Here is a 27,973-nt window from a genome sequence, read left to right as displayed (position 1 = left end):
CTCCAGGCTCCGAGCCATCAGCCCAGAGCCTGACGCGGGGCTCGAACTCACGGACCGCGAGATCGCGACCTGGCTGAAGTTGGACGCTTAACCAACTGCGCCACCCAGGCGCCCCTGTTCTCATTTTTTTAAGAGTCTCTTATGCTTTGGCTCTCTCCCACTCTAACCTCTTTTTTTTTTCCTTCCCCTCCCCCATGGGTTCCTGTTAAGTTTCTCAGGATCCACATAAGTGTGAAAACACATGGTATCTGTCTTTCTCTGAATGACTTATTTCACTTAGCATACAGTCTCCAGTTCCATCCATGTCACTACAAAAGGCCATATTTCATTCTTTCTCATTGCCACATAGTACTCCGTTGATAAACACACATTTCTATCCAATGACCTCAGCTTATGTAGCATATTCCTCACTGTATCTGAACAGTGTGTCTATGTAGTTGTCACACCCTTTATATTGGCTCACATCTCAATCCTCTTGTTCCTGCTTGCCTAGCTTGTCCACTGGTGAATTCACTGGATCTCGCCACTTACAGGATTCACTTGCCCCATTTTCTCAGATGGCGCAAACCCTAGTTACCATGCCAACCCTCCCAGATAGACCATAGACTCGTTTCTTGATAAACATGTAATTAGGAAAGAATTTAAGAAGCTCTATTCTATCCATTCCAGTTTGGCTGGGAGTTTGCTCTGGCGCATCTTCCTTATCTTTTGACTGAGGATACAGTCATTGAACCATTCTTGCTGTGAGATTTATCTGGAACATTTTTTTTTCTGATGACTGGGACTTTCACATAGTTCTTTCATCAAAGTTCTTTCTAACAGAGAATAGGCCTGTTACAACTGATTTCCTGAATCCAGGATCACTTTCTGTGCCTCCATTTATTATACTGAGCTTCTGTATGATTGCTATTTCATGTTTTATACTAAAATCCCTCATCTTCCCTTAAAGACTGGGAGCCTCACTCCTTCCCAAAGATGGAGGACAGCTCCTAACATCCAGCAATTCACCTTGATGTCTATTGTCAATGTGGGTTTTAGAGTATCATTACCACCTGGATACTCTCATCGCTGTTTTTCACCCACCTCTTGGCACAATTCATACTCCTTAGAAATTGAGGGCTTATCAAATGTGCTTGAGACTACATAATCCCTTGGCCACTGTGTCTTGCCTTCCCAGAAACTGTCATTTTCAAAACTTTTTACCATGCCCGCCCAGTTCTATGTCATGCCAATTCGGCCTTAGATATGGGAACATACATCTTACTTCATATGCTGAAACACTGTTAATATTTCATAGAGATTTGAAGGTACTACTGATATAGAGACAATCTTCTTTTTTGAAATTTATGACAGAATAGAATCTTCAAGAAAGCTCACTTTGGTCTTCCCTACCACTGTTGTTTCATCTTCTTAGTTCATGCAACTGTACTTTTGCCAAGTCCGCCATCTCTGATAATGCCCATTGTCTGTGTATCAAGGCTATCTTTCTTCACCAAAGTCAGAGATGTGCAATTGCTGGGTAGGCAAGGCCTCATACTATTCTTGGAATGAAACTTGATTCAGGAGGATCTTTATCTTTCATTAAGACAGGAGAACTTGACACTTGGTTTGCTTTGATATACATATGTGGAGTGTGTGTATGAGTTTGTGTGTGTATGTGTGTGTGTGCACATATATATGATGGAATATTATTCAGCCATAAAAAAGATAAGATCTTTTTTTTCAAAAAAATTATTGTCTCTTTATTTATTTATTTATTTATTTTTTCAATATATGAAGTTTATTGTCAAATTGGTTTCCATACAACACACAGTGCTCATCCCAAAAGGTGCCCTCCTTAATACCCATCACCCACCCCCCCCCCCCCCCCACCCCCCATCAAACCTCAGTTTGTTCTCAGTTTTTAAGAGTCTCTTATGCTTTGGCTCTCTTCCACTCTAACTTCTTTTTTTTTTTTTTCCTTCCCCTCCCCCATGGGTTTCTGTTAAGTTTCTCAGGATCCACATAAGAGTGAAAACATATGGTATCTGTCTTTCTCTGTATGGCTTATTTCACTTAGCATAACACTCTCCAGTTCCATCCATGTTGCTACAAAGGGCCATACTTCATTCTTTCTCATTGCCATGTAGTACTCCATTGTGTATATAAACCACGATTTCTTTATCCATTCATCAGCTGATGGACATTTAGGCTCTTTCCATAATTTGGTTATTGTTGAGAATGCTGCTATAAACATTGGGGTACAAGTGCCCCTATGCATCAGTACTCTTGTATCCCTTGGGTAAATTCCTAGCAGTGCTATTGCTGGGTCATAGGGTAAGTCTATTTTTAATTTTTTGAGGAACCTCCACACTGTTTTTCAGAGTGGCTGCACCAATTTGCATTCCCACCAACAGTGCAAGAGGGTTCCCGTTACTCCACCTCCTCTCCAGTATCTATAGTCTCCTGATTTGTTCATTTTGGCCACTCTGACTGGCGTGAGGTGGTATCTGAGTGTGGTTTTGATTTGTATTTCCCTGATGAGGCGCAACGTTGAGCATCTTTTCATGTGCCTGTTGGCCATCCAGATGTCTTCTTTAGAGAAATGTCTATTCATGTTTTCCGCCCATTTCTTCACTGGGTTATTTGTTTTTCGGGTGTGGAGTTTGGTGAGCTCTTTATAGATTTTGGATACTACCCTTTGTCTGATATGTCATTTGCAAATATCTTTTCCCATTCCGTTGGTTGCCTTTTAGTTTTGTTGGTTGTTTCCTTTGCTGTGCAGAAGCTTTTTATCTTCATAAGGTCCCAGTAGTTCATTTTTGCTTTTAATTCCCTTGCCTTTGGGGATGTGTCAAGTAAGAAATTGCTATGGCTGAGGTCAGAGAGGTCTTTTCCTGCTTTCTCCTCTAAGGTTTTGATGGTTTCCTGTCTCACAATCAGGTCCTTTATCCATTTTGAGTTTATCTTTGTGAATGGTGTGAGAAAGTGGTCTAGTTTCAATCTTCTGCATGTTGCTGTCCAGTTCTCTCAGCATCATTTGTTAAAGAGACTATCTTTTTTCCATTGGATATTCTTTCCTGCTTTGTCAAAGATGAGTTGGCCATACATTTGTGAGTCTAGTTCTGGGGTTTCTATTCTATTCCATTGGTCTATGTGTCTGTTTTTGTGCCAATACCATGCTGTCTTGATGATGACAGCTTGGTAGTAGAGGCTAAAGTCTGGGATTGTGATGCCCCCTGCTTTGGTCTTCTTCTTCAAAATTCCTTTGGCTATTTGGGGTCTTTTGTGGTTCCATATGGATTTTAGGATTGCTTGTTCTAGCTTTGAGAAGAATGCTGGTGCAATTTTGATTGGGATTGCATTGAATGTGTAGATAGCTTTGGGTAGTATTGACATTTTGACAATATTTATTCTCCCAATCCATGAGCACGGAATGTTTTTCCATTTCTTTATATCTTCTTCAATTACCTTCATAAGCTTTCTGTAGTTTTCAGCATACAGATCTTTTGCATCTTTGGTTAGATTTATTCCTAGGTATTTTATGCTTCTTGGTGCAGTTGTGAATGGGATCAGTTTCTTCATTTGTCTTTCTGTTGCTTCATTATTAGTGTATAAGAATGCAACTGATTTCTGTACATTGATTTTATATCCTACAACTTTGCTAAATTCTTGTATCAGTTCTAGCAGACTTCTGGTGGAGTCTATCGGATTTTCCATGTATAATATCATGTCATCTGCAAAAAGGGAAAGCTTGACTTCATCTTTGCCAATTTTGATGCCTTTGATTTCCTTTAGTTGTCTGATTGCTGATGCTAGGACTTCCAACACTATGTTAAACAACAGTGGTGAGAATGGACATCCCTGTCATGTTCCTGATCTCAGGGAAAACGCTCTCAGTTTTTCCCCATTGAGGATGATGTTATTTGTGGGCTTTTCATAAATGGCTTTTATGATCTTTAAGTATGTTCCTTCTATCCCAACTTTCTCGAGTGTTTTTATCAAGAAATGTTGCTGAATTTTGTCAAAGGCCTTTTCTGCATCGATTGACAGGATCATATGGTTCGTATCTTTTCTTTTATTAATGTGATGTATCACATTGATTGATTTGTGAATGTTGAACCAGCCCTGCATCCCAGGAATGAATCCCACTTGATAATCGTGAATAATTCTTTTTATATGCTGTTGAATTCGATTTGCTAGTATCTTATTGAGAATTTTTGCATCCATATTCATCAGGGATATTGGCCTGTAGTTCTCTTTTTTTAATGGGTCTCTGTCTGGTTTAGGAATCAAAATAATACTGGCTTCATAGAATGAGTCTGGAAGTTTTCCTTCCCTTTCTATTTTTTGGAATACCTGGAGAAGGACAGGTATTATCTCTGCTTTAAACATCTGGTAGAAATCCCCTGGGAAGCCATCTGGTCCTGGACTCTTATTTGTTGGGAGATTTTTGATGACTGATTCAATTTCTTCGCTGGTTATGGGTCTGTTCAATCTTTCTATTTCCTCCTGATTGAGTTTTGGAAGCGTGTGGGTGTTCAGGAATTTGTCCATTTCTTCCAGGTTGTCCAGTTTGTTGGCATATAGTTTTTCATAGTATTCCCTGATAATTGCTTGTATCTCTGAGGGATTGGTTGTAATAATTCCATTTTCATTCATGATTTTATCTATTTGGGTCATCTCCCTTTTCTTTTTGAGAAGCCTGGCTAGAGGTTTATCAATTTTGTTTATTTTTTCTAAAAAACAACTCTTGGTTTCGTTGATCTGCTCTACAGTGTTTTTAGATTCTACAGTTTTTTTAGATTCTATATTGTTTATTTCTGCTCTGATCTTTATTAATTCTCTTCTTCTGCTGGATTTAAGCTGTCTTTGCTGTTCTGCTTCTATTTCCTTTAGGTGTGCTGTTAGATTCTGCATTTGGGATTTTTCTTGTTTCTTGAGATAGGCCTGGATTACAATGTATTTTCCTCTCAGGACTGCCTTTGCTGCATCCCAAAGCGTTTGGATTGTTGTATTTTCATTTTCGTTTGTTTCCATATATTTTTTAATTTCTTCTCTAATTGCCTGGTTGACCCATTCATTCTTTAGTAGGGTGTTCTTTAACCTCCATGCTTTTGGAGGTTTTTCAGACTTTTTCCTGTGGTTGATTTCAAGCTTCATAGCACTGTGGTCTGAAAGTGTGCATGGTATGATTTCAATTCTTGTATACTTATGAAGGGCTGTTTTTTGACCCAGTATGTGATCTATCTTGGAGAATGTTCCATGTGCACTGGAGAAGAAGGTATATTCTGTTGCTTTGGGATGCAGAGTTCTAAATATATCTGTCAAGTCCATCTGATCCAATGTATCATTCAGGACCCTTGTTTCTTTATTGACCGTGTGTCTAGATGATCTATTCATTTCTGTAAGTGGAGTGTTAAAGTCCCCTGCAATGACCACATTCTTATCAATAAGGTTGCTTATGTTTGTGAGTAATTGTTTTATATATTTGGGGCCTCCTGTATTCGGCGCATAGACATTTATAATTGTTAGCTCTTCCTGATGAATAGACCCTATGATTATTATATAATGCCCTTCTTCATCTCTTGTTACAGCCTTTAATTTAAAGTCTAGTTTGTCTGATATAAGTATGGCTACTCCAGCTCTCTTTTGACTTCCCAGCATGATAAATAGTTCTCCATCCCCTCACTCTGAATCTGAAGGTGTCCTCAGGTCTAAAATGAGTCTCTTGTAGACAGAAAATAGATGGGTCTTGTTTTTTTATACATCTGATACCCTATGTCTTTTGGTTGGCACATTTAGTCCATTTACATTCAGTGTTATTATAGAAAAATATGGGTTTAGAGTCATTGTGATGTCTGTAGGTTTCATGCTTGTAGCAATGTCTCTGGTACTTTGTCTCACAGGATCCCCCTTAGGATCTCTTGTAGGGCTGGTTTAGTAGTGATGAATTCCTTCAGTTTTTGTTTGTTTGGGAAGACCTTTATCTTTCCTTCTATTCTAAATGACAGACTTGCTGGATAAAGGATTCTCAACTGCATATTTTTTCTGTTCATCACATTGAAGATCTCCTGCCATTCCTTTCTGGCCTGCCAAGTTTCAGTAGAGAGATCAGTCATGAGTCTTATAGGTCTCCCTTTATATGTTAGAGCATGTTTATCTCTAGCTGCTTTCAGAATTTTCTCTTTATCCTTGTATTTTGCCAGTTTCACTATGATGTGTCGTGCAGAAATCGATTCAAGTTCCGTCTGAAGGGAGTTCTCTGTGCCTCTTGGATTTCAATGCCTTTTTCCTTCCCCAGATCTGGGAAGTTCTCAGCTATTATTTCTTCAAGTATACCTTCAGCACCTTTCCCTCTCTCTTCCTCTTCTGGAATACCAATTATGCGTATATTATTTCTCTTCAGTGCATCACTTAGTTCTCTAATTTTCCCCTCATACTCCTGGATTTTTTTATCTTTTTCTCAGCTTCTTCTTTTTCCATAATTTTATCTTCTAGTTCACCTATTCTCTCCTCTGCCTCCTCAATCCGAGCCATAGTTGTCTCCATTTTATTTTGCAGTTCATTGATCGCCTTTTTTAGTTCCTCCTGGCTGTTCCTTAGTCCCTTGATCTCTGTAGCAAGAGAGTCTCTGCTGTCCTTTATACTGTTATCAAGCCCAGGGATTAATTTTATGACTATTATTCTAAATTCACTTTCTGTTATATTGTTTAAATCATTTTTGATCAGTTTGTTAGCTGTTGTTGTTTCCTGGACGTTTTTCTGAGGGGAATTCTTCATTTTGTCATTTTGGATAGTCCCTGGAGTGGTGCGGGACTGAGGGGCACTTCCGCTGTGCTGTCTTGAATAACTTGCGTTGGTGGGCGGCGCCACAGTCAGACCTGATGTCTGCCTCCAGCCCACCGCTGGGGCCACAGTCAGACTGGTGTGTGCCATCTCTTCCCCCCTCCTAGGGACGGGATTCACTGTGGGGTGGCGTGGCCCCTCTGGGCTACTTGCACACTGCCAGGCTTTTGGTGCTGGGGATCTGGCGTATTAGCTGGGGTGGATCAGCAAGGTGCACATGGGCGAGAGGGGCAGGCTCAGCTCGCTTTTCCTTCGGAGATCCGCTTCGGGAGGGGCCGTGTGGCACCGGGAGGGAGTCAGACCCGCTGGAGGGAAGGATCCGCAGAAGCACAGTTTTGGGTGGTGCAAGCAAGTTCCCTGGCAGGAACTGGTTCCCTTTGGGATTTTGGCTGGGGGCTGGGCAACGGAGATGGCGCTGGCGAGCGCCTTTGTTCCCAACCAAGCTGAGCTCTGTCTTCCGGGGCTCAACAACTCTCCCTCCCGTTGACCTCCAGCCCTCCCGCTCTCCGACCAGAGCTGTTAGCTTATAACCTTCCAGATGTCAAGTCCTGCTTACTGTCGGAACACACTCCGTCCGGCCCCTCCACTTTTGCCAGCCAGACTTGGGGGCTCTGCTTGGCTGGCAGGCTACCCCTCCGCCCCGGCTCCCTCCCGCCAGTCCATATAGCGCACACCACCTCGCCGCCCTTCTTACCCTCTTCCGTGGGCCTCTCGTCTGCGCTTGGCTCCAGAGACTCCATTCTGCTAGTGTTCTGGTGGTTTTCTGGGTTATTTAGGCAGGTGTAGGTGGAATTTAAGAGATCAGAAGGACACGCAGTGAGCCCAGCATCCTCCTACGCCGCCATCTTCCCAGGATCCCTCTAAAAAAGATAAGATCTTGACATTTGTGACAATATGGACAGACCTGGAGGGTATTATACAAAATGAAGTAAATCAGACAGAAAAGATAAATACCATATGATTTCACTTCTATGTGAAATGTAAAACAAACAAATAAAACAAATGAATAAACAAACAAAAAACATAATCAGATCTGTAAATACAGAGAACAAACTGATGGTTGTCAAAGGGGAGGGAGGTGAGAGATGGGCAAAATGAGTGAAGGAGAATGAGAGATACAAATTTCCAGTTGTAGGATAAATAAGTCATGAGAATAAAAGGTACAACATACAGAATATAGTCAATAGCACTGTAATAACATTGTATGGTGACAGAAGATAACTACACTTGTGGTGAGCATAGCATAACATGGAGACTTGCCAAATCACTATGCTGTATACCTGAAACTGATGTAACATTGTGTCAACTATACTAAAATAAAAACAAACAAAACAAAACAAATAAACAAAATAGGAGAATTGTCCATCTTCTTGAGCATCATCTCAGACTATCTTGTTACTAAGCTGTCATTCTTTAAATTCAAATCCATAGTCTTACATTTTTAGCTAAGTTGCTACATAATTGGAGAAAAGATACCCCCCAAAAGAAAGATTTCTGGAAGAATATAGCACTCTCCTGTTCAAGAAGCCCTGAGAATATGCTGGAAACAGGGACTGGAATATTAATATATTGACTGCTTCACATTGTACAAAGAATATTATTTTTCACAATTTTGAAAAATGCACTCATGGAAATTACCTACAGTACATGTTTTAGATTGACAAAGTCAGCAATACGTTTCAATTAGCTCAAATTATTATACATATGTTATACATATGCATATGACAATCATATTTATTAACATTATTTATAATATCATATACAAATCTCAATATTACAGAAAGATAAAAATAAGAAAATTTGTAAAACTTGGTATTATTGAAATCTGGTACCTGAAAATATAAAAATATATCTTAAGATGATACAGAAGGAAACTCATATTAGAATTAATATGGAATTAGAAGCTTGATCCTCTGTTTACAATGGCTCTGCATGTACTGCCACCATTAATGGGTTCTGAGTTATGGTTGGATTTTACAAAACTGAGCATTTATGAGATTCATGTGTTGATAACACATAGACATATCTGTTAATTATATTCTCTTATGAACTGTTTCTATTCTCTCCTCCATTAACCTACTATTACTTATCTTCTAAAAACACATCAAAGAAAATGCAATGTTAATTATTTTTTGTCTAAATTAGGTGACTGTTGAGGAAATGTAATGAATTCATATATCATATACATAATTTATCAATATATTAGTAGTTTTAAAAATAATTATATAGAATTTGTCGATGTATTGATTTATCAGGAGTTGTGAAATTAAAAATATTTACTGTCGGGTACCATTTGTCAAGTGTTTACCATGTGTGAGGTTTTTTATCTGTGTGAATTTGATTCATCCCACAACCACACTATGAGGCAGAAAATTATTTTTCAGATGAAGAACCTAAGATTTACAGAGATTAAGGACCATGACCAGATTACTCAGATAATGAGGAGAGGACATGGGTCTTTACCAGGCTCTCATATTTTTACATCATTTTTTCACATTATTTACATCATTACTCAAACACTCCAGTCAGAGAACCAAGGAATAAGGCTCATGACAACTTATTGACATGGACATCTGCACATCACCATTTCAGTATGGAAATATGCAAACAAAATCTAATCCTGATTAAGTATTCAATGGAAGTGATTTATAATTCAATGCCAATATCAAGTAGGGGAAATGAGAGTTTGAAGCTACATAAAGATATGAGGCAGAATAACCAATGACACTCTACATTGGATTTCATACAAGTTTAACTCCAGATCAACATGTTAGCTGAGAATACCTCAGTTCACAGGGAGCTGCTGTGTTAGAAGCAGTAGGGACACACAAGCCATTGGAAGAGAACAGATTTGGAAGCACAGGAATGGGTCTGTTTGTCAGATCACCACACACCTCACCCCAGGGGAGTCTAAGACAAAGACCAGTAAATGGAGGAAACACAGTAACTTCTAATGTCTTCACCATTATCAAGACCATTAAAGAGATGTAAAAAGCACAACAACTAACCACATTCATAAATAGTAAACTAGCCTTGGAGAAGGCAGTAAGAACTCAGTCTCATAAGTAACTAGATGTACGTTAATTTAATTTTATTGGAAGGAGAAGTAGACAAATATAAAACATTAATCACCATCTCAGGAGTGATTTATTTTGCATATATGCCTGCAGAGAGAAGGAAAGCTGTTTGCTTTTGGTAGTCTTCCAGCTCCTGCTTCCTTCTTGATCATCAGGGGGCTGCATTCATACATCTTCCATATGTCAATAGTAGATTAGCTCTGATGTGGCCATCCTCTGCTTTTGTGTGTGCAGCCAGAATCCACTGACGTTCATGGGCAGATGGTGGTGAGTTTGGTATTTGTGCTAAAACTTTATCACAAACAGTGTGATGCTAGGACTATGCCAGATGCCCAAGTTATTATTTCTCCCCTTTTGTGTTTGAATGTTCCCCTTTCTCATTTACTTTCCCCCTACAGCTTTATTGAGGTATAATTGATATATAATATTACATAAGTTTAAGATGTGCTACATGGTGATTTGCTATACATACATATTATGGATGTTTACCACAATAAGGTTAGTTAACATATCCATTACTCAGCATAGTTGTCATTTTTTTGTTTTTGTTTGCTTGGTGAAACTTTTAAGATCTATTCTCTAAGCAACTTTCAAGTATGTAGTACAGTGTTGTTAACTATAGTCACCATGCTGTGCATTATATCCCCAGAATTCATTTTATAACTCCAAGTTTGTACCCTTTGACCACCTTCACCCATTTCCCCACCCTCACACCCCTGCCCCTGGCAACCACCAAATCTAAATTTTGTTTCTATGAATTTGATTTTATATCTCTGTGTGTATGTGTGTGGGTGTGTGGGTGTGATTTTTTAAGGTTCTACACACAAGTGAGATTCTGCAGTAGTTGTCTTTATCTTACTTTGCATAATGCCAAGTTCACCCACACTGTTGCAAATGGCAGAATTTTCTTTTCTTTTATTGTTGATTATATATTATACATTATAAATATTATATATAATATATATATATATATATATATATGTATATAATTCACCCAGTGATGGATGTACACCTAGATTGTTTTCATGTCTTGGCTATTATGAATAATGCTGCAATGAACACAGATATCTTTTTGAGATAGTAATTTCATTTCCTTTGGATAACCTAGAAGTGGGATTGCTGGATCATATGGTAATTCTATTTTTATTTTTATTTTATTTTTTTTTAATTTTTTTAACGTTTTTATTTATTTTTGGGACAGAGAGAGACAGAGCATGAACGGGGGAGGGACAGAGAGAGAGGGAGACACAGAATCGGAAACAGGCTCCAGGCTCTGAGCCATCAGCCCAGAGCCTGACGCGGGGCTCGAACTCACGGACCGTGAGATCATGACCTGGCTGAAGTCGGATGCTTAACCGACTGCGCCACCCAGGCGCCCCTATTTTTATTTTTTTGAGGAACCTCCATACTCTTTTCCATAGTGGCTACACCAATTTACATTCCCACCAAGAGAACACAAAAGTTCTCTTTTCTTCACATCCTTGCCAGCCCTTGTTATCTCTTGTCTTCCTGGTAATAGTCATTCCAACAGATGTGAGGTGATATCTCATTGTGGTTTTGTTTTGTATTTCTTTCCCTGGTGATTAGTGATGTTGAGCATTTTTTTTCATGTACCTTTGGACATTTGTGTATCTTTTTTCGAATAATGTCTGTTCAAGTCCTTTGTGAAGGACCCCTTTCTAGAAAATGTTGCTTTCATCAGAACTATGACTTTCTTAATTTACTGACTGACATAGATCAGTATAAACATTGTTTCCCAGTAGAGGGAATTACTTTCACATTAAAACAGATTGAGAAGTTCATATAATATATTGATAAAACATAAGTTTCATAATTAGCTTGATTTTTAGTCTACTTGAGTCTATCTGTATGAAGATTTTTAGAAATAAAAGAAAACTTAAAATTTAACTCAAGCTACCCAGGAGATAACAGTTTTACCTATACAAAAACCACCATATGTGGAGAACCCACCAGCAAAACCCCACATACCAAACCTGAATCAAGAAGGGCTGTGGAGAGGAGGGTAGAGTTAGTGGAATGTCACTGGTTTGACTTTTTCTTTTACCAGAAAATACCCAGCCACAAAACCTAACCACAGGAAAAAAGATTTTACAAAGGGCTGATATAAGGTAATTGCCCATTTTTAGAATTATTTGGTCATAATTTTCAAAATGACCCAACTCCAAAATACAATTTCTTGTTTCAGCCTTCAGCCTTGCTGAAATTCATGTTTCTGATAGAAAGTTGTAAATTATATATATTCCGTAATGCATATTTTTAAGCTTGGGCAAATGAGAATCTGGCCTCTTAAAATTTATCAGGAGATTATAAGCATTTGTAACTATTTTATTACTTTTCAATACTTTGTTGCAACTCTCATTAGGCATGTCCTTTGAGGGAATTTCCTCCTGAAAAACTTCAGTGAAGCATATTCTTACTTAGATTGGTTCTGTGCTCCTGAAAAGGTCAAAAGTGATTCTGGACTAAACATGATTATTATATCGAGGATCAGAATGGAGCCATATAATTTATCTTGATGAGTCTGGTATTTTGTATAGTTTGTAGAATACCTCTGGAAAAATTTTCCAAGATTAATTCTAATCAAGTTTTAAGTAATAATCTTCGTTGGAATAAGTATTCTTAATTGGAATAAGTTGGAATAATAGTTCTTAAATACATGAACTTTTGTGAAGGACATTTCTCACTGGGAACCATATTTCAGTGTGTTTGTTAAAAATTCACTTACTTAAAAATCATTCAGTTTAGCAAGAAACCAAAAACTATGCACTGAGCTGAGAGTATCTAATTTTAACTTTCAAACTTCCCTAGCCTAGAATTAGCCATCTTTTCACAAGGATGGAGTCTGTCTCCTGGATTAGTTTATATTACCCTGGAGACAAGTATTAGAAAGCAATATCTTTTGTGCTTATAGTTGCTAAACCACAACCCAAATTAAAAGTAGTATTATCTGTGTGCCAAAAATGATGCAGGATGGAGAATTGCTACATGACAGTCAACCTTATCTTCTTTACAAATGACACAAAATACTTTTTGCTTCCCAGGAAAGGATGTAAGGTTTATTCTTTATTGAAAGTAAGCGAGAAAAATATTGCTATTTCCAAACTATAGGTAGAATTTGAAACACTTTAATAATACTTTTAAAAATGTTTATCCACTAAAAAATTCTAAAGTGCTTTCCAAAGAGCAAGGGAGTTAGAATACCTTAAAGCACACAAACTGAGGGGTAACAACAGCATCAAATAACATATACAAGTCAGTATTTGTGTAGACAAACTAATGCCTGCTTTGCAGAAAGTCTAGAAATGTTCAGATTCTTCACTTAGATGTATTGGGTTTTTTAAGGAGAATGTTTCACATGACCTCTGGTCCCAGCACTCTTGGTCACACTGCGGTACTTGCTCTGGGTTTCCTATTCAGCTCTGTCTTGTCATGGAGGAGCTCCTGTGGGCTCTCAAGCCAAAGGCAGCATCCAGACTCGTTCAGTGTCCATGGTGCCCAGCGTGTCTTAGAGGGATTTGCTGATGCTGACGGTGCTGGCACCTTGAACTTTCTCAAGGAGATGCAACTTGGAGGAAGATTTACCTTTTACTTCCCCCAAAGAAATACTGGAGTAAGAACCTGAGCACTAGACTGAAGAGCAATTTGAGAAGATATTTGCAGTGTGCAGCATCACCTCACTGTTCTCTTCCTGGCCCAATAGCCTCATACCACATTTGTGGGCTCAGCTCTCTCTTTTCCAATGATCAGGTCCTTTTTGCCCCCAAAAGTGCTTCTGAGTCCTATAGGCAAGTAACTGTTGACTTTTAAGTGCCCCTAGTTATTCATAGCAGATTTGCCCAATTGCATAGTGGGTAAAACTCACCCTGTATGTGGTGACACTCCTGATTCAGAGTTTCTGTGAGCTAGCTCTTCAGTTACCAGGGCTTTGTAACATTGAGGTGTTTGCTGTCTCTTACAACTTTTTCTCTAACCACTTAAGAATACAAATCAGAAGGTTGTAATGAAAATCATAATAACTCTCACAATGGGAAATGCTAACATTTATTAAGTTCTACTGTATGCCACATATTGTTCCATATAGTATTTTACATTGGTTAACACATTTAATCTCACAATAACCCTTTAAGATAGGTGCAGTTAGGTGTGCCTGGGTGGCTTAGTCAGTTGAGTGTCCCACTTCAGCTTGGGCTTGATCTCATGGGTTCGTGAGTTCAAGCCCCACATGGGACTTGTTGCTGTTAGTGCAAAGCCTGCTTCAGATCCTCTGTCTCCCTCTCTCTCTGCCCCACCCCCCGCTTGCTCTCTCTCTTTGAAAAAAACAAAACAAAACAAAACAAGATAGGTGTAAGTATTTCTCCCATTTTCCTGTGAGGACCTTGGGCATATAGAAGTTAAGTAATTTGCCAGAGGCCACACCAACTGAATTCAGAGCCTCAGCATCTGATGACTCACAAGAAAGGGAAAGGAAGTAGAGTGAAATTTTGCCTATGTTATATATTGTTCTCTATTCCTAATTTCAAAAACAATTCAACGGAATTAAAGAATATTTCTCTGACATTCAAAAGTAAGCCTCACCAAGGCAAGACCAACCTTTTTTCTTCCTCCATGGTGTCTCTGGCACCTAGTCTGTGCCTACTGCAAAACAGACAGAAGAATGAAAGGATCTAAAAAACTTGTAATTGGTTTTTCTTATGTGACCTTCATTTTTTTTTAGTCTGCTCTTTCCAGTTTTTACGCTTGCTTTTACTTGCACTGAAGAGTTACTGAAGTGTCTGGATTAGAGTAATTCAAAACTCCTAATCAGTAATTTGCAGTTTTCTGTTGCCTTCAATTGTTAGCAGAAGAACTGGGACCGGGTTTGGTTTAAGAGAGTGTTTAACTTGCAGGATATCATCAACAAGACGTCTCTGAGGTGTGTGATAATGACCATACTTAAATACAGAGTCCATGTTTACATGGGTGAGCCACTGCTTCTGCGAGGACCTTTACTGTATACCATTTCATTAATTATTCCTGGCAATAAAAATAATTTCAAAAAATAATCCCTGGTTCTATGGGCCAAAGCTGACAAAGCTGATAGTTACGTGTAACATGTTTTAGAAGCCGACTTGCTAAACTACCTGATGAGTAAACACATACGTGGAAGACTTATGAGTATGTGGCTTCTCAGTCAAACCATGGCTATGTGGTAGGACTGTATTTTAGTTTTGGTGTTTGTAGTTGTTGAAAGTTGATCTGATAACTAATCCTATAATTCTTCACATTTTCATATATTTGACCATCTTCAACTTCCTGGATCTGAGACATCATGGCTAACCATATTCATTAAAGGAGTAATCAAATAGCTTCATTTCACACTTTGTTTTCCTTTAAACGCTTTGATAGCATCCAGGAATTTAAAAACATCATTCATAAATTATTCTTATGATTGGACCTTGATCAATTCACTTAAACTTAGTATGTGCCCTTTTCTCCATTTACAAGTGAAAGGATAGTCTTGACCCACTTTTCAGAGGAGCCAATAAAAAATGATTGAGCCTGCCTTATAGAGTATTTTAAATATATAATTGCTCTGTATATGGAAAAAACTAATCACAAATTTTTTAAAATGTTTAAAAACAGCTAGATGAAAAATCTGGAATGTATACAGGAATTACTAATTCTGTATAAGGCAGAAAAACATATTTTTTGCCCATCAGCTTTACTAGTTCAAGTAAAGTCTATTTAATTATAAAAATCTACTTAATCAGAGATGGAGTCATTTCATTTCAGTGAGTGTCTAATTGTAGGGGAGCTCTGCAACACAATCATGGCTTTCTGTTGTGCTCGGCTCAAGACCACCTTTAATGAAATGTGACAATGGAGCAGCTCCCTTGACTTTAATAAATAAATAAGTAGCTAGATGAATTTACCAGCTAGGGAAGGAAAGGAACAAATGGAGCTCTAAGTCCTATAAGAATAGTTTTTATCATTTGAAAACTTATGGATTATTTAAATTGTACTTCTCTAATTGCAATGGTTTATAACGTTTCATTTTGTTTAATAGCATTTGCTTTGATTGTATCATTATCATCCACCTTACAGTATCTTTCCAGTAATGTGAAGGATAATTGAAGCTGTGTGAATGTGTTTTCCTCTTCTGTCCCTAGAAAGAGGCCATAATAATCAGAATCTGGAGAAGTTTCATTTGTAGCAAACTTATATTTCAAAGTCCCTTACCAACTTACATTTCAGGCTTATTTGTTAACAGTTTCATTTTCACATTCACTCATTCTGATTGCCTTCTCACAAGGTTTAATAATCACATTCTGTTTGGGCAGGATAGCAACAGAAAGGTAAATTGTTCAATTTTTGTTCTTTTCGGATAGATCCACAGCATCGCAGAGAAAATGAGAATGATTTCAGTCTTCTCATATGCCACAGTTGTGGAGAAACCTCTGACATTACCACACACCATGGTCCTCCACCTCTGATTTCAGAGGGCATAAATAAGGGGCTCTTGCCCTCTCTTTTGCTTTGCATGGTCCTCTGGACCTAATGTCCATTTACGCAGCTTTCCTAGGTTGATTTGAGAGTGAACAAAAATGTCATTGTAGCAGGTGTCAGGCAGGGGCTCAGAACCAATTGTGTGAATGTTCTGTTTTTCCTGTATCTTGAATCTTTTTGCTCAGTATTGTTTAGTGTGTGCATATGACAGAGTGGGAGGGTAGTGAGGGAGAGAGACGGAGAGAGGGAGAGAAAGGGAGAGGGAGAGAGAGAGAGGGAGACACAGGGAGAGAGGGAGAGGGAGAGGGAGAGGGGGAGAAGGAGGGAGGGAGGGAGGGAGGGAGGGAGAGAGAGAGAGAGAGAGAGAGAGAGACTGGGAGAGGGAGAGAATTTACCTACTTTACTAGTAGCATAATCACAAACAGATAAAATATCCTTCATCAATTCTCTGAGAGTAACTGCAGGGAAATGGTGTTGTGGCACCATGGAAAGAATATGGGCTTTGCAGTAAGAAACATCTATGATTTAAATCCAGCTCTGGATTTACAGAAAATTAGCTTTTGTTTGCTTTTCAAATTCATTAAAATCACCTGAATCTGTTTTCTCATCCATAAAATGGGAATAATAACACAAACCTCATAGCATTATTGTATTAAGTAAAGTATGGAAACTATATGGAATATTATGTTTTCAAAAAATGTGTGTTCTCTTCTACTCCTTAGTACTCCACTGAGGTAGGTTAGCAAAGCTCAGAACCATGATAAACACTTGAAGCAGAACTATCAAAATATGAATAATAAAAAGGAAGGTAAATCAATTACGCTAAACAAATGTCTTACGTCATTTATTGTGACTAATTGTAGTACTTACCTTTCAGATTCTTTGATGGATAAGGTGACAAGATAAACACAGTAGCGTATATGATTGCCAATTTTTGAGAAAAGAAAATAAGACTCACCAACTTTTTTCTGCACTAACATTTTTAATATTAAATATTAATTACCTCTACTCTTATTCTGTATCTCAGATTTCATTAAAATTTCAATTAAAAGTTAATTACAAACTCAATGGAGAAGAGGGAGCACATCATCAAAAATGGATGGATATTTCTCTGCTACAGGTATGGCCATCTCTTTCTTAACAGGTAAAGGGACTCTTGTTAGAACATACTTGTGAGGTCTGAACTCGATTATTTTGTTGTAGAAATGGTGGAAAAGCTGACTAAGTGAAGCACCAGGAGATAATGGCTACTACATATATTTTTTTCAGATCTGTGAATTCAGGAGGACGACTGTTATTTTGTTGCCTTAGTTTCTTCATTAGAGACTGCACCCACGTAGACCTTTTCCTGAGTTGTGCAGCTGTTTCCTCCTTGGTCCAAGGCCATAGCTCCATCAATACAACCCTCACCCCCACAGCATACACACATACTTCTTCCCAAAGCCCATTGCCCTCATTAGTCAGCAAGTTCTCACTTGAAAGAAATGTAAAGACTTGGTTTTTTTAGAACACCCACAATCACTACTACAATGACTTTTAGCATAAAGGAAATGTGTGACGTTTCTAAATTCCTAACAGATATTAATCTTTGGGGTTTGCCAAAGACAAATTGGAATTCTTGGGAATTCTACAAATCATAAATGATCCTTAAAATATTTCCAACATTGTACATAGTCTTTATGGATATATAAACAAATCATTACAAATACAAATGAAGTAAATTTAAATTTAGTAGCATTTATAAAGCACTTTAGCCTATAGTACATATTCAAACACAGATAAACACCAGTGAAGAATACTGGGTTATATTCAAATAAGGTAACATTCTGAATCCGAGTAAAATGAACATCACTCACTGTAGCATTATGTGCCAAAATTGCCAATGTAAGCATTTATTTTGCTTCTTAAACTTGTTATTTCTTAGGAGATAACTCATATAGGATTTGTTTAAAATGTACTATGCACACAAATTGATTAATATTTACTTTATTTTCAAGCATGGCTCACTGTTAGTAGCTAACAGGGCTATGAACACACACTTACAACATGACCATAGCCATGAAAAATACTGCTGGAGTAGATAAGGAAATTCACTCTTCCTGCTCCTGTTTGGTTCTCAGAAGTGTCAACCTCAACTTTTGAGTCTCCTGTCACTGTTTCCTGCTCCTGCTTTCCACTTGACTAGTAGATTCTTTTGAACCAGTGTGTTTCTATGTTGATTGTTACATTTTGGTTCTTACAAGAGAATTATACTTTTTCCTGTTTTCTCCATTTCTCAAGTGATTTTTCTCCTGATTCCAAAGAAACATATAAATTACCCCAGAAATGTTGAGAAGCAATTCCTTATGGAAACACTAAAAAAATAGCCCCCCTTTTTAGGACAGTGGCTCTTAGTCTTGGTGGCATTTTACTTGGATGCTATTTTTAAAACCCTGCACATGGGGCCCCAGAGAATTAATTTAATAGGGTATATTTTTTCAAATGCAGGCAATTCTGTTGTATAGCCAAGTTTGAGAACTTGTCTCTCAGGAATTACCAAATGGGTTACTCCTCATTCCATAATTCTATGCATACACTTATAAGTATTTCTCATTATTTCATTAGGCGAATTTACTTTTGTTTGTGAAATTCTTGAGGGAAGATACATTTACGGTTTGAAAATTATTTTCGATCAGCAATTTTAGAACCTCAGAGGTTCTGTCTTAGATATTTGAGAAATGTATTAGATAAAATTACGTCTAAAAAATAGTGTGTAGGTCTCAAACCCCCTAGCTAACCTTCAGAAGTAAATGGGTACAAGAGAGATAAATTGAAGCCATAGTATTTAAGAGATTAATATATTAAATGTTAGTACCTTTATTAGTACATTTTGACAGTTACAGGTATTGAATTAATCTTATATTGTTTAGTTGTCAAAGAAATACACACAACTATTTAAAAATAAAGTTATGTAGGAATGCCAAGGGGGCTTAGTTGGTTAAGCATACAACTCTTGGTTTCTGCTCAGGTCATGATCTCACAGTTTTGTGAATTTGAGCCTCGTGTCAGGCTCTACGCTGACAGCTTGGAGCCTGCTTGGGATTTTCTCTCTTCTCCTCTCTCTCTGCCCCTCCCCGACTCGTGCTGCCTCTGTCAAAAATAAACAAACTTTTAAAAAATAAAATAAAAAGTTATGTAGAACTATTTATGATGAAAACAAAGTTTACCTACTACAGTGTTCCTCTCCACAAGTATCCATTTTTAATTCTTTCAGCTCTTAGTCTGAGTTGTCATCTTAACATTTCTAAATAATATGATTACACTATTATTTCTTGATGAATTACTTTTTGACAGCTTCTATTTATTTTCTGCCATGATAGCAAGGATTTAGCTATCCAGTATGCCCCATCAGTGCCTCCATCCTTTCATTAAATTATGTTATTATTTTTCAATCCTTTAGTGGCTACCTTTCTAATCTTAATTTACATATTTGCATCATTTTTTTTCCTACATTAACTGTAAACTGTATCTCTTGACTCCATGTTTTGTAAGACGAGGGTATTAGTACCTGTGCCCTTCTCATCCACTCTCCCTCATCTTCCAACTTCTGTCATTTTTACTTTTACAAAATCAAGGTTGATGAAAATGTATTCCATTATATAAAATACATATTTTCTGAATTTGGCCTGTAGATTAGTTTTAAATTTTGATAGCTAATATACATTTTCACATTATTCTGACTATATGAGAATAGTAAATTGAAAAGTCAATCAGGCTTTTGTACATTGAAATTCCCTGTTCCCATCTCTTCACTATTTTCCCTTGTATCCTAACACTATTTAAAAAATATTGTTTATATTACATATTCTTTCTTGACCCCCTTTCTGTGAGGCCACTATCCTTAACCACTAGCTGGTTTTCCTGCTCTAACAATCTAGACTGGCTCTTGACTCAAACTTATAATTTGGGACTTTCCTCTAGGTTAAGAGTCATTTTCTCTCATATTTTGAAAGCACTGCTGTACCACTTTCTAGCATCTAGTATTGATGATAAGTCTTCTGTTTCTCATTTTCCTTCATTTGTGGGTAAATTTTAATCCCCCCAGAAGCTTTTTGAATTTTCTATCTTTGGCACTCCAAAATTTCACAACAAAGTGTCCAGATACAGGTATTTTTCCATTTATCATGTTGAGCCCTCAGTCTACTGTTTCAATCCTGAGATCATGTCCTTCAATTCTGAGAAATTCTCACGCATTTTTCCTTTGATGATTTTCATATCTTTGTCTAATCTGGTCTTATCATCTGAACTCTAGTTGGTTAGCTATTGGACCTCTTGGATGTTATACTGATGCACTCTTTATATCTTTTATATATTCTTTCATTTTATGTATTTGTTTTTTATTTTGGGGGTAATATTTTAATATTTTTATCTCTCAATGATTTTTATTAACTTTTAAAAAGATGCTATCTGTTTTTAATTTCAGGAGACATTGGATTGCCCTCTCCTCCTGCCACAGTATCTATCATCTATCATCTTTATTTTTATATACACTAATTTGTTTCTGAGGACATTATTTCCATTATTTTAATGCTCTCTTCTACTCCTTAAATTATGCCCAATTCCTCTAGAATAACATTTCTCTAACATTAGTTTCATGTTGCAGCTGGCCTCAAAATTTCATACTTTGCTGCCAATTCATATTTAAAAATAAAACAATATAAATTTCAGTTGAGGCTTTAATTTTTTTTTCTTTTTCTTGACATTTATTTAGTTTTTGAGAGACAGAAAGGGATACAGCGCAAGCGGGGAAAGGGCAGAGAGAGGGAGACACAGAATCCATGGGAACCTGATGGTGGGAGGTGGGTGGGTGGGGGGAGGGGGGCTCACACTCACCAACTGTGAGATCATGACCTGAGTTGAGGTTGGACTCTTAACTGACTGAGCCACCAAGGTGCCCCATGGGGCTTTTGATAAGTTTACTTTAGTGCAGCTGGGCAGGTATGTGACTGTTACAACTGTAAAAAAATTCTTTCTCCAGAATTTGAGATATTATCTTCTGGTCTTGGGAAATCCTTTAGAGAAGAGACTTTTAATTTTTTGGTCCAAGGAATAGATATTTTGGTGCCAGATGATGATAGAAAGAGGTGGGATCCTGCCTTTTAATTAACACTCATTTTTTTTAACCCCCATGTCTTATCTTTGTCTTGGTGTTTAGAAATTCCAACCTCCACTTCAGCCATATCTTTTTCCAACCTTACTTTTCTGAGCAGTTGCTTCTTTTCCCTGCACCATCATTTTGTTGTACTACCTTCCCTTTGTGATTCCTTTTTTTGTTGTGGACAGTCTATACACTCAAATGCCCATATGGCTCAAGAAGGTAATTAAGTAAATGAATAATGGTCCCTAAGAAATAACAATGGAGTTGGTATGCCCTGGGATTGCCACTACTCAGTTTTAGTTATTATGTTTTATTCTCTTATAATTAATTTAGTAAATTTTTCAGAGACAAAAATAATCAACACATATGGTTGGCTTGTCATCTTGACTCAGAGGTCCTCCCAGGTACTAAATGCTAAAAGAAACATTATTTTTGATTCGGGGGGTGTTAGGTCCTTTTACCTTCCTTCAGACTTCTCCACGCTACCTTAAATGAACATAGTTCTAGGCTAAACCATGTCCTTGCCATTCGCAGGCAACCTTAAGTCATATTGAAAAGGAAATATTATATTTCCTATTCTAAAAATTTCAATGTGAGAGGCCCTGAGTAATCTAAAAGGCAATAATTTTACCTTGGTTTTATATTACGATGGTAGCATGCAATATGTTTTTCTCTCATTTGGACCCTATATATAAATTTAGGGCTGAATATTGAGGCATAACTCAGAGAAAATGATTCTGCATGGGTGTAGGGTAATGTTCATTTATATAGCTTTCTGGCTCTATATCTTGATCCAAAGATAGGATTGAGTTTAATATATGACCTGTGAATTAGATGGACTACATATTCTCAGATGGTCACTTTTAATATCATTTCTCTTGCCAGGCCTTTAGATAATGCAACAAAAAGTTAATGACCATATTCTTGGATAAGATCTTGAGTGTCTTGATTTTCTGATGCTGACTGAAAGAAGAATTATTGAGAATTATTTCCATTATGTGATGATGGTAGGGTTGACAACATATTGGATATTGAAAAAATGTAAATGTATTTTAGACTTCAAGAAGGCCTCTAAAGGGATGTTTGTAAAAGGCCAAAGGGTTAATTTGTCACACCCTTCTTGTTATATTGGCAGATTTATCAATTTTCAGAGTTAATGATGAAAAATGGCAGAATATGCCTACCCAAAATATGGTTCTAGAAGTTCAGGACACACCACCTCCAAATACTCTTTGGTATATTGACTGTTTTTAGCTGCAGGCTCTTGAAAAGCAGCACATACAGGGAGAGGCTGCCCCTGAGCTCCACTTATCTGTCCAAAGACATATCTTTTCATGGGAACTCAATTGTAATCAATCCCTCCCAGGGAGTTATACCATTCAGGGAGGATTGACTCATCACAGGACAGGAGAATAGAAGTGACATCACACCCAGGCAAACTTGGTCACAGACAACCACACCTATTCTTCTAGGGGCTCATTTATCTTTCCTAAAAATCATTTACTATTCCCTCAGAGGCCTACATTCCCCCTCCACTTTCCCTATTAAGATGGTGTTTAAGCCTGAATTCTAAGCCACATCACAGAGTTACTCATTTTTCCCCTGGAGATCTCCTATGTTTACATAAGGTATACATGATAATAAACTTCTGTTTGTTTCTCTCTTGTTAATCTGTCTTTTGTTATAAGGGACCCAGTGAAAATTTAGGAGGGTAGTAGGAAAATTATTTTTTCTCCCTAAAATGACAAAGCATGACTTGGTGGTAGGGGCACTTAGGTCCCAATAGTCTCCAAAGACTTCCCCATGCCTCCCAAATAAACATACAATCTGTATTAAAACCATGTGCCTTTCTCAAAAAGATAATTTTAAGACTTAGCAATAAACACACAATATAAAATGCGTCTGATTTCTTTTCTAGGTAGCTTCAAAGCAAGTTCCCAGCTTGTGTTCCCAATCTGATTTCTACTCTTGAGTCCCTCCTATTTAGAAAATTTGTTAATAGTATCATATTTTCAATCTTCTGAGCTACAGGGAATATGTGTTTTAAAATCTATAAAGTCATCTTAAAAGTTTTAATTTGAAAGGAAGCAAGAATATACAATGAGGAAAAGACAGTCCTTTCAAAAAATGGTGCTGGGAAGACTGGATACCCACATGAAAAAGAATGAACCCAGACCACTTTCTTATAACCACACACAAACTTAAACTCAAAATGGATTAAAGACCTAAATGTGAGACATGTAACCATAAAATTACTAGAAGACATAGGCAGTAATTTATTTGACATCCATTGTAGAAACATTCTTTTAGATATTACTCCTCAGGCAAGGGAAACAAAAACAAGAATAAGCTATTGGCACTACACCAAAACAAAAACAAAAACAAAACAAAACAAAACAAAAACGTTTGCACAGCAAAGGAAACCATCAACAAAACAAAAACACAACCTACAGAATAGAAGAATGTATTTGCAAATGATATATCCAACAAGGGATTAATCTCCAAAATATATAAAGAAGAAATACAGCTCAATACACACGCACGAACAATCCAATCAACAATTGGCAGAGGACTTGAATCGACATTTTTCCAAAGGATACATACAGATGGCCAAGAGACACATGAAACAATGCTCAACATCATTAATCATCAAGGAAATGCAAATCAAAACCACGATCAATATCACCTTACACCTGTCAGGATAGAATCAAAAAGAGAAGAAATAACAAGTGTTCGTGTGGATGTGGAGAAAAAAGAACTCTTGTGCACTGTTGGCAGGAGTGCAGATGATGCAACCACTGTGGGAAACAGAATGGAGCTACTTTAAAAAAGAAAAAATATAAATACCATATGATCCAGTGATCCTACTTCTGACTATCCATCAAAGAATACAAAAACATTAATTCAGAAAGATACATGCACCCTATGTTTATTGCAGCATTATTTACAATAGCCAAAATATGGAAGCAACCTAAGTTGTTCATCAATAGATGAATGGACACTTACTGTGATGAGCACTGAGTAATGTATGGAAATATTGAATCACTATATTATACACTTGAAACTAATATAACATTGTATATTAATTATACTTCAATAAAAAAATTAAAATTTTTAATTCAGTTAAGACTGGCTTGTTCAGATATTTAGAGCAAACATGTTTTTAAGGTGTTTGCATTACCCTAACAATTCAATATGAACAGATGTGTCCATTAAGCCTGTCAGCTTCCCCCTTGAAAAGGAGAAAATCAAATCAAAGCTCAACAAACATGAAGTGCATGGTTTGCTGCTCAATAGATATAGATCTCTAAACAATTGATAAAGTTGTAGTAGTGTAGTGTAGTGTTCTAAATTGATTGCTGAGATGGGTAGTGGTGCACACCACAACCTGTCTTTTCCTTGCCACACACTGCTTAACTGGTCACTCATAGCCATGTGCCCAGATCAATATCCCAACATATAAGGAAATATTGGAATGTTGCAAAGTGAAGCAATTTACAGGTAAGTTTAAGCTACTGAAAGTGAAAAACACCTCAAATAAAAAAGCCTACTAATATCTTAGACTCCCAAGTAAAATGTCCTAAAGAGATCCCATGTCCTTTTTAAGTTACAGACTAAGTAAATTTTTGCCTCCTCTAGAAACTATCCAGAAGGGGAAAGTATCCACCTAACATATGCTTCTCTTTTGTTTTGCTGATATATCTTGACCTCCTTACCTCATTTTACACAAGTGGAAGAGCTGACTTCTGCCATTTTTTTTTTTTTTTTTTTTTTGGTGAAAGAAAGTTATGGAGTCTAGTATCCAAATGTACGTCCTGCAACTGAACATATTAGACGTGTAGAAAATTTTGTGGAGTACTTCAAAGGCTTCTCTAAGACTATACTATAAAGGCATATTGTATTAACTTAACTCTGCCCCAAATTTCCCTACACCAGAACCAAGGAGAGGAAAACTAATCTGCTTTTAAAATCCTTTTAAAATCTGCTTGGATACCGTGTGATTGCACATTTCCCAAATAGCCACAACAGTTTCTCCCATCTGGCATTCCTTTCTTTGATGCTCCTCCCATTAAGAGGTGGGTGTGTGTGTTTGCTCCCTTGACTGGGTGGACTTGTGACTACAACAGAGAAGATGTAGTGAAGCTAGTTGAAAGAAATGATACAGCTTCTGCTTAGTTGTCTTTTGGAACATACCCTCTTAGAGTGCAGTCATCATTCTAGAGGAAACCTAAGCAACTCCATGGAGGACCCCACTGGAAAGGAACTGGTAGCCTGAACCTCTGACCAGGACTGAGTGGGTCATTGTGGAAGCTGCTACTCCAGTCTCAGCTGAGCCCTGCAGCCATGTGGTGCAGTGGTGGCCATCCCCACAGAGCCCAGTACACACTGCAGATGTGTGAACAAAATAAATAATTGCCATGTGCTTTTGAATTTTGGAGTGCTTTGTTAGGCAGTAAGGGATCGCCGTCTTGCAAGAAGACCCGGTTGACACCTTAATTGCCTCCCTCGTGACCTCACTCTACTTTCTAACTGTTGAGTTCGTCTTTCCTTCCATCTTATCTCTTAACTCAGGCAAAAGACCCAGTGGGCAAAGCATCCCATGATGGGGACTGAGACTAATCACCACCCCCCAGCAGTAGTGACTGCCCCATTATCAGCAAGACCCCATGTGACTCACCCCATGACAGTGATCAACCTGACCTTTACTGCCCAGCTGCATGGACCTGCCGACCTTTGTCACACTTTACTTACAGAAACCTAGTATTTTTAGCACTTTGGAGACAGTTTTTGGGACACTAGCCCACTGTCTTCCCAGTGCTGGCCTAACTAAAATAAATTCCTTTCTTGTTTCACTGTGACTCATCTCTCTGCCTCTGGATTTACTAGCATCAAGTTCCCCAACCTGGTCTGTTTGAGATCTCTGGAACCCTGGTGCTGTTGTGACCCAGTTACAGTATTAAGCAATCATACCTAATCTTGTGGGGATGTAAATTTTGTAGGGTTTTCCTTTCCTGTGTAATAGGAGATGGCAAACTATAGTTTCCTGGCTAAATTATGTCCCATAACTAAGAATGGTTCATACTGTATGTATGTATGTATGTATGTATGTATGTATGTATTTATATGTTTATTTACTTAGAGAGAGACAGCACGTGTGAATGAGTGGAGGAGGGGCAGAGAGAGAGGAAGAGGGAATCCCAAGCAGGCTCAGCACTGAGCAGAGCACAGAGCCAAGGTTTCTACATTTTAAAGTGTTATTGAGGGATGCCTGGGTGGCTCAGTTGGTTAAGGATCAGACTCGTGGTTTCACATCACGTCATGATGTCGTGGTTCATGAGAAATTGAGGTATGTCAGACTCTGCACTGACAGCACAAAGCCTGCTTGGGATTCTCTCTCTCCTCTCTCTGCTCTGCCCCCACTCAGGCATGCATACTTTTACATGCTCTCTCTCTCTCTCTCAAAATAAATAAACTTAAAAAAAGTGTTCTTGGAAAGAAAAACCACAAACAAAAATACAAAGAATATGTGACAGAGACTATAAGTGGCCTGCAAAGACTGAAATATTTATATCTCAGCTTTTATAGAAAAATTTTGCTGTTCTCTGCTCTAGGATAACCCATCTTCTCTCAGGTGCTTCATGTTAATTAGGGCTACTGGTTTTGTGCTGGAAGAAAAATTGGGCAAAAGGAGGAAATCTCGGAAATCTTTCTTGAAAGACTCTCCCCTGTCTTCCCACAACTAACTTACACTTCAAAAGCAGTTGTACATTTTAATGAGTACCCTCATGCAAACCTGTTGATTTCTCCATTAAGATACAGTAGACCATAGAGCAAGAAAATATATTTGGGGTGTTATATACATCAAAATAATAAATTATTGAGCAATGATTTTAGGAAAATATTTGCAAGCATTTGCTTGAGATCTGGAACTAGGCATACTACCCCTTTTCCTCTCCCTTTAAACACATATAGTTAGTATATCTATAATTTCTTATCAGAGGCTGAAATAATATGAATTTTAGTGGAAGGATATTTGTATACATTTGTATTATGTATCATAATTATATGTCATAACTAAAGGTTTCTAAGATCAAAATTGAACTAAGAAATGTAAACACTTAAGATGAAAAAGTTAGCATTTCTTTCTTAGATTCCTGAATTGATAGATTAAGAGACATTGTCAAAGTCAACTGCCAGTCCAGAACTGTATTAAGCAGCTGTGCTCTTCCATGGGCTCAATGTGCCACTAAAACCACAGGATCTGGCCAAAAAGTCATTTTCTCGTAGTCGCTCTTATATTGAACAGATATTTTCATCATCTTTATAATTTCGGATTCAACAACCACTAATGTCCAAATTTTTATCAGTGCACTATGAGGAATAAGAGTATTTTAGTATAACAGTGTTTGGATTTAGACAGGAA

General features: G+C 37.6%; 1 protein-coding gene across 2 annotated transcripts in view; it reads left to right on the top strand.

The window, feature by feature from the left end:
- Positions 1-27,973, top strand: part of ZPLD1 (zona pellucida like domain containing 1) — a 552,784-nt gene that overhangs the window by 430,628 nt on the left and 94,183 nt on the right. For both annotated transcript variants that reach the window (XM_047875473.1, XM_047875475.1), the window contains one exon: positions 17,440-17,532. The gene's annotated coding sequence lies outside the window, so the exon portion shown is untranslated. The remainder of the gene's footprint in view (positions 1-17,439; positions 17,533-27,973) is intronic.

Source organism: Prionailurus viverrinus, chromosome C2, assembly GCF_022837055.1.
Source record: "Prionailurus viverrinus isolate Anna chromosome C2, UM_Priviv_1.0, whole genome shotgun sequence".
NCBI lineage: Eukaryota > Metazoa > Chordata > Mammalia > Carnivora > Felidae > Prionailurus > Prionailurus viverrinus.
Note: the sequence above shows the minus strand (reverse complement) of the source record. Positions and strands in the feature narration are given on the sequence as shown.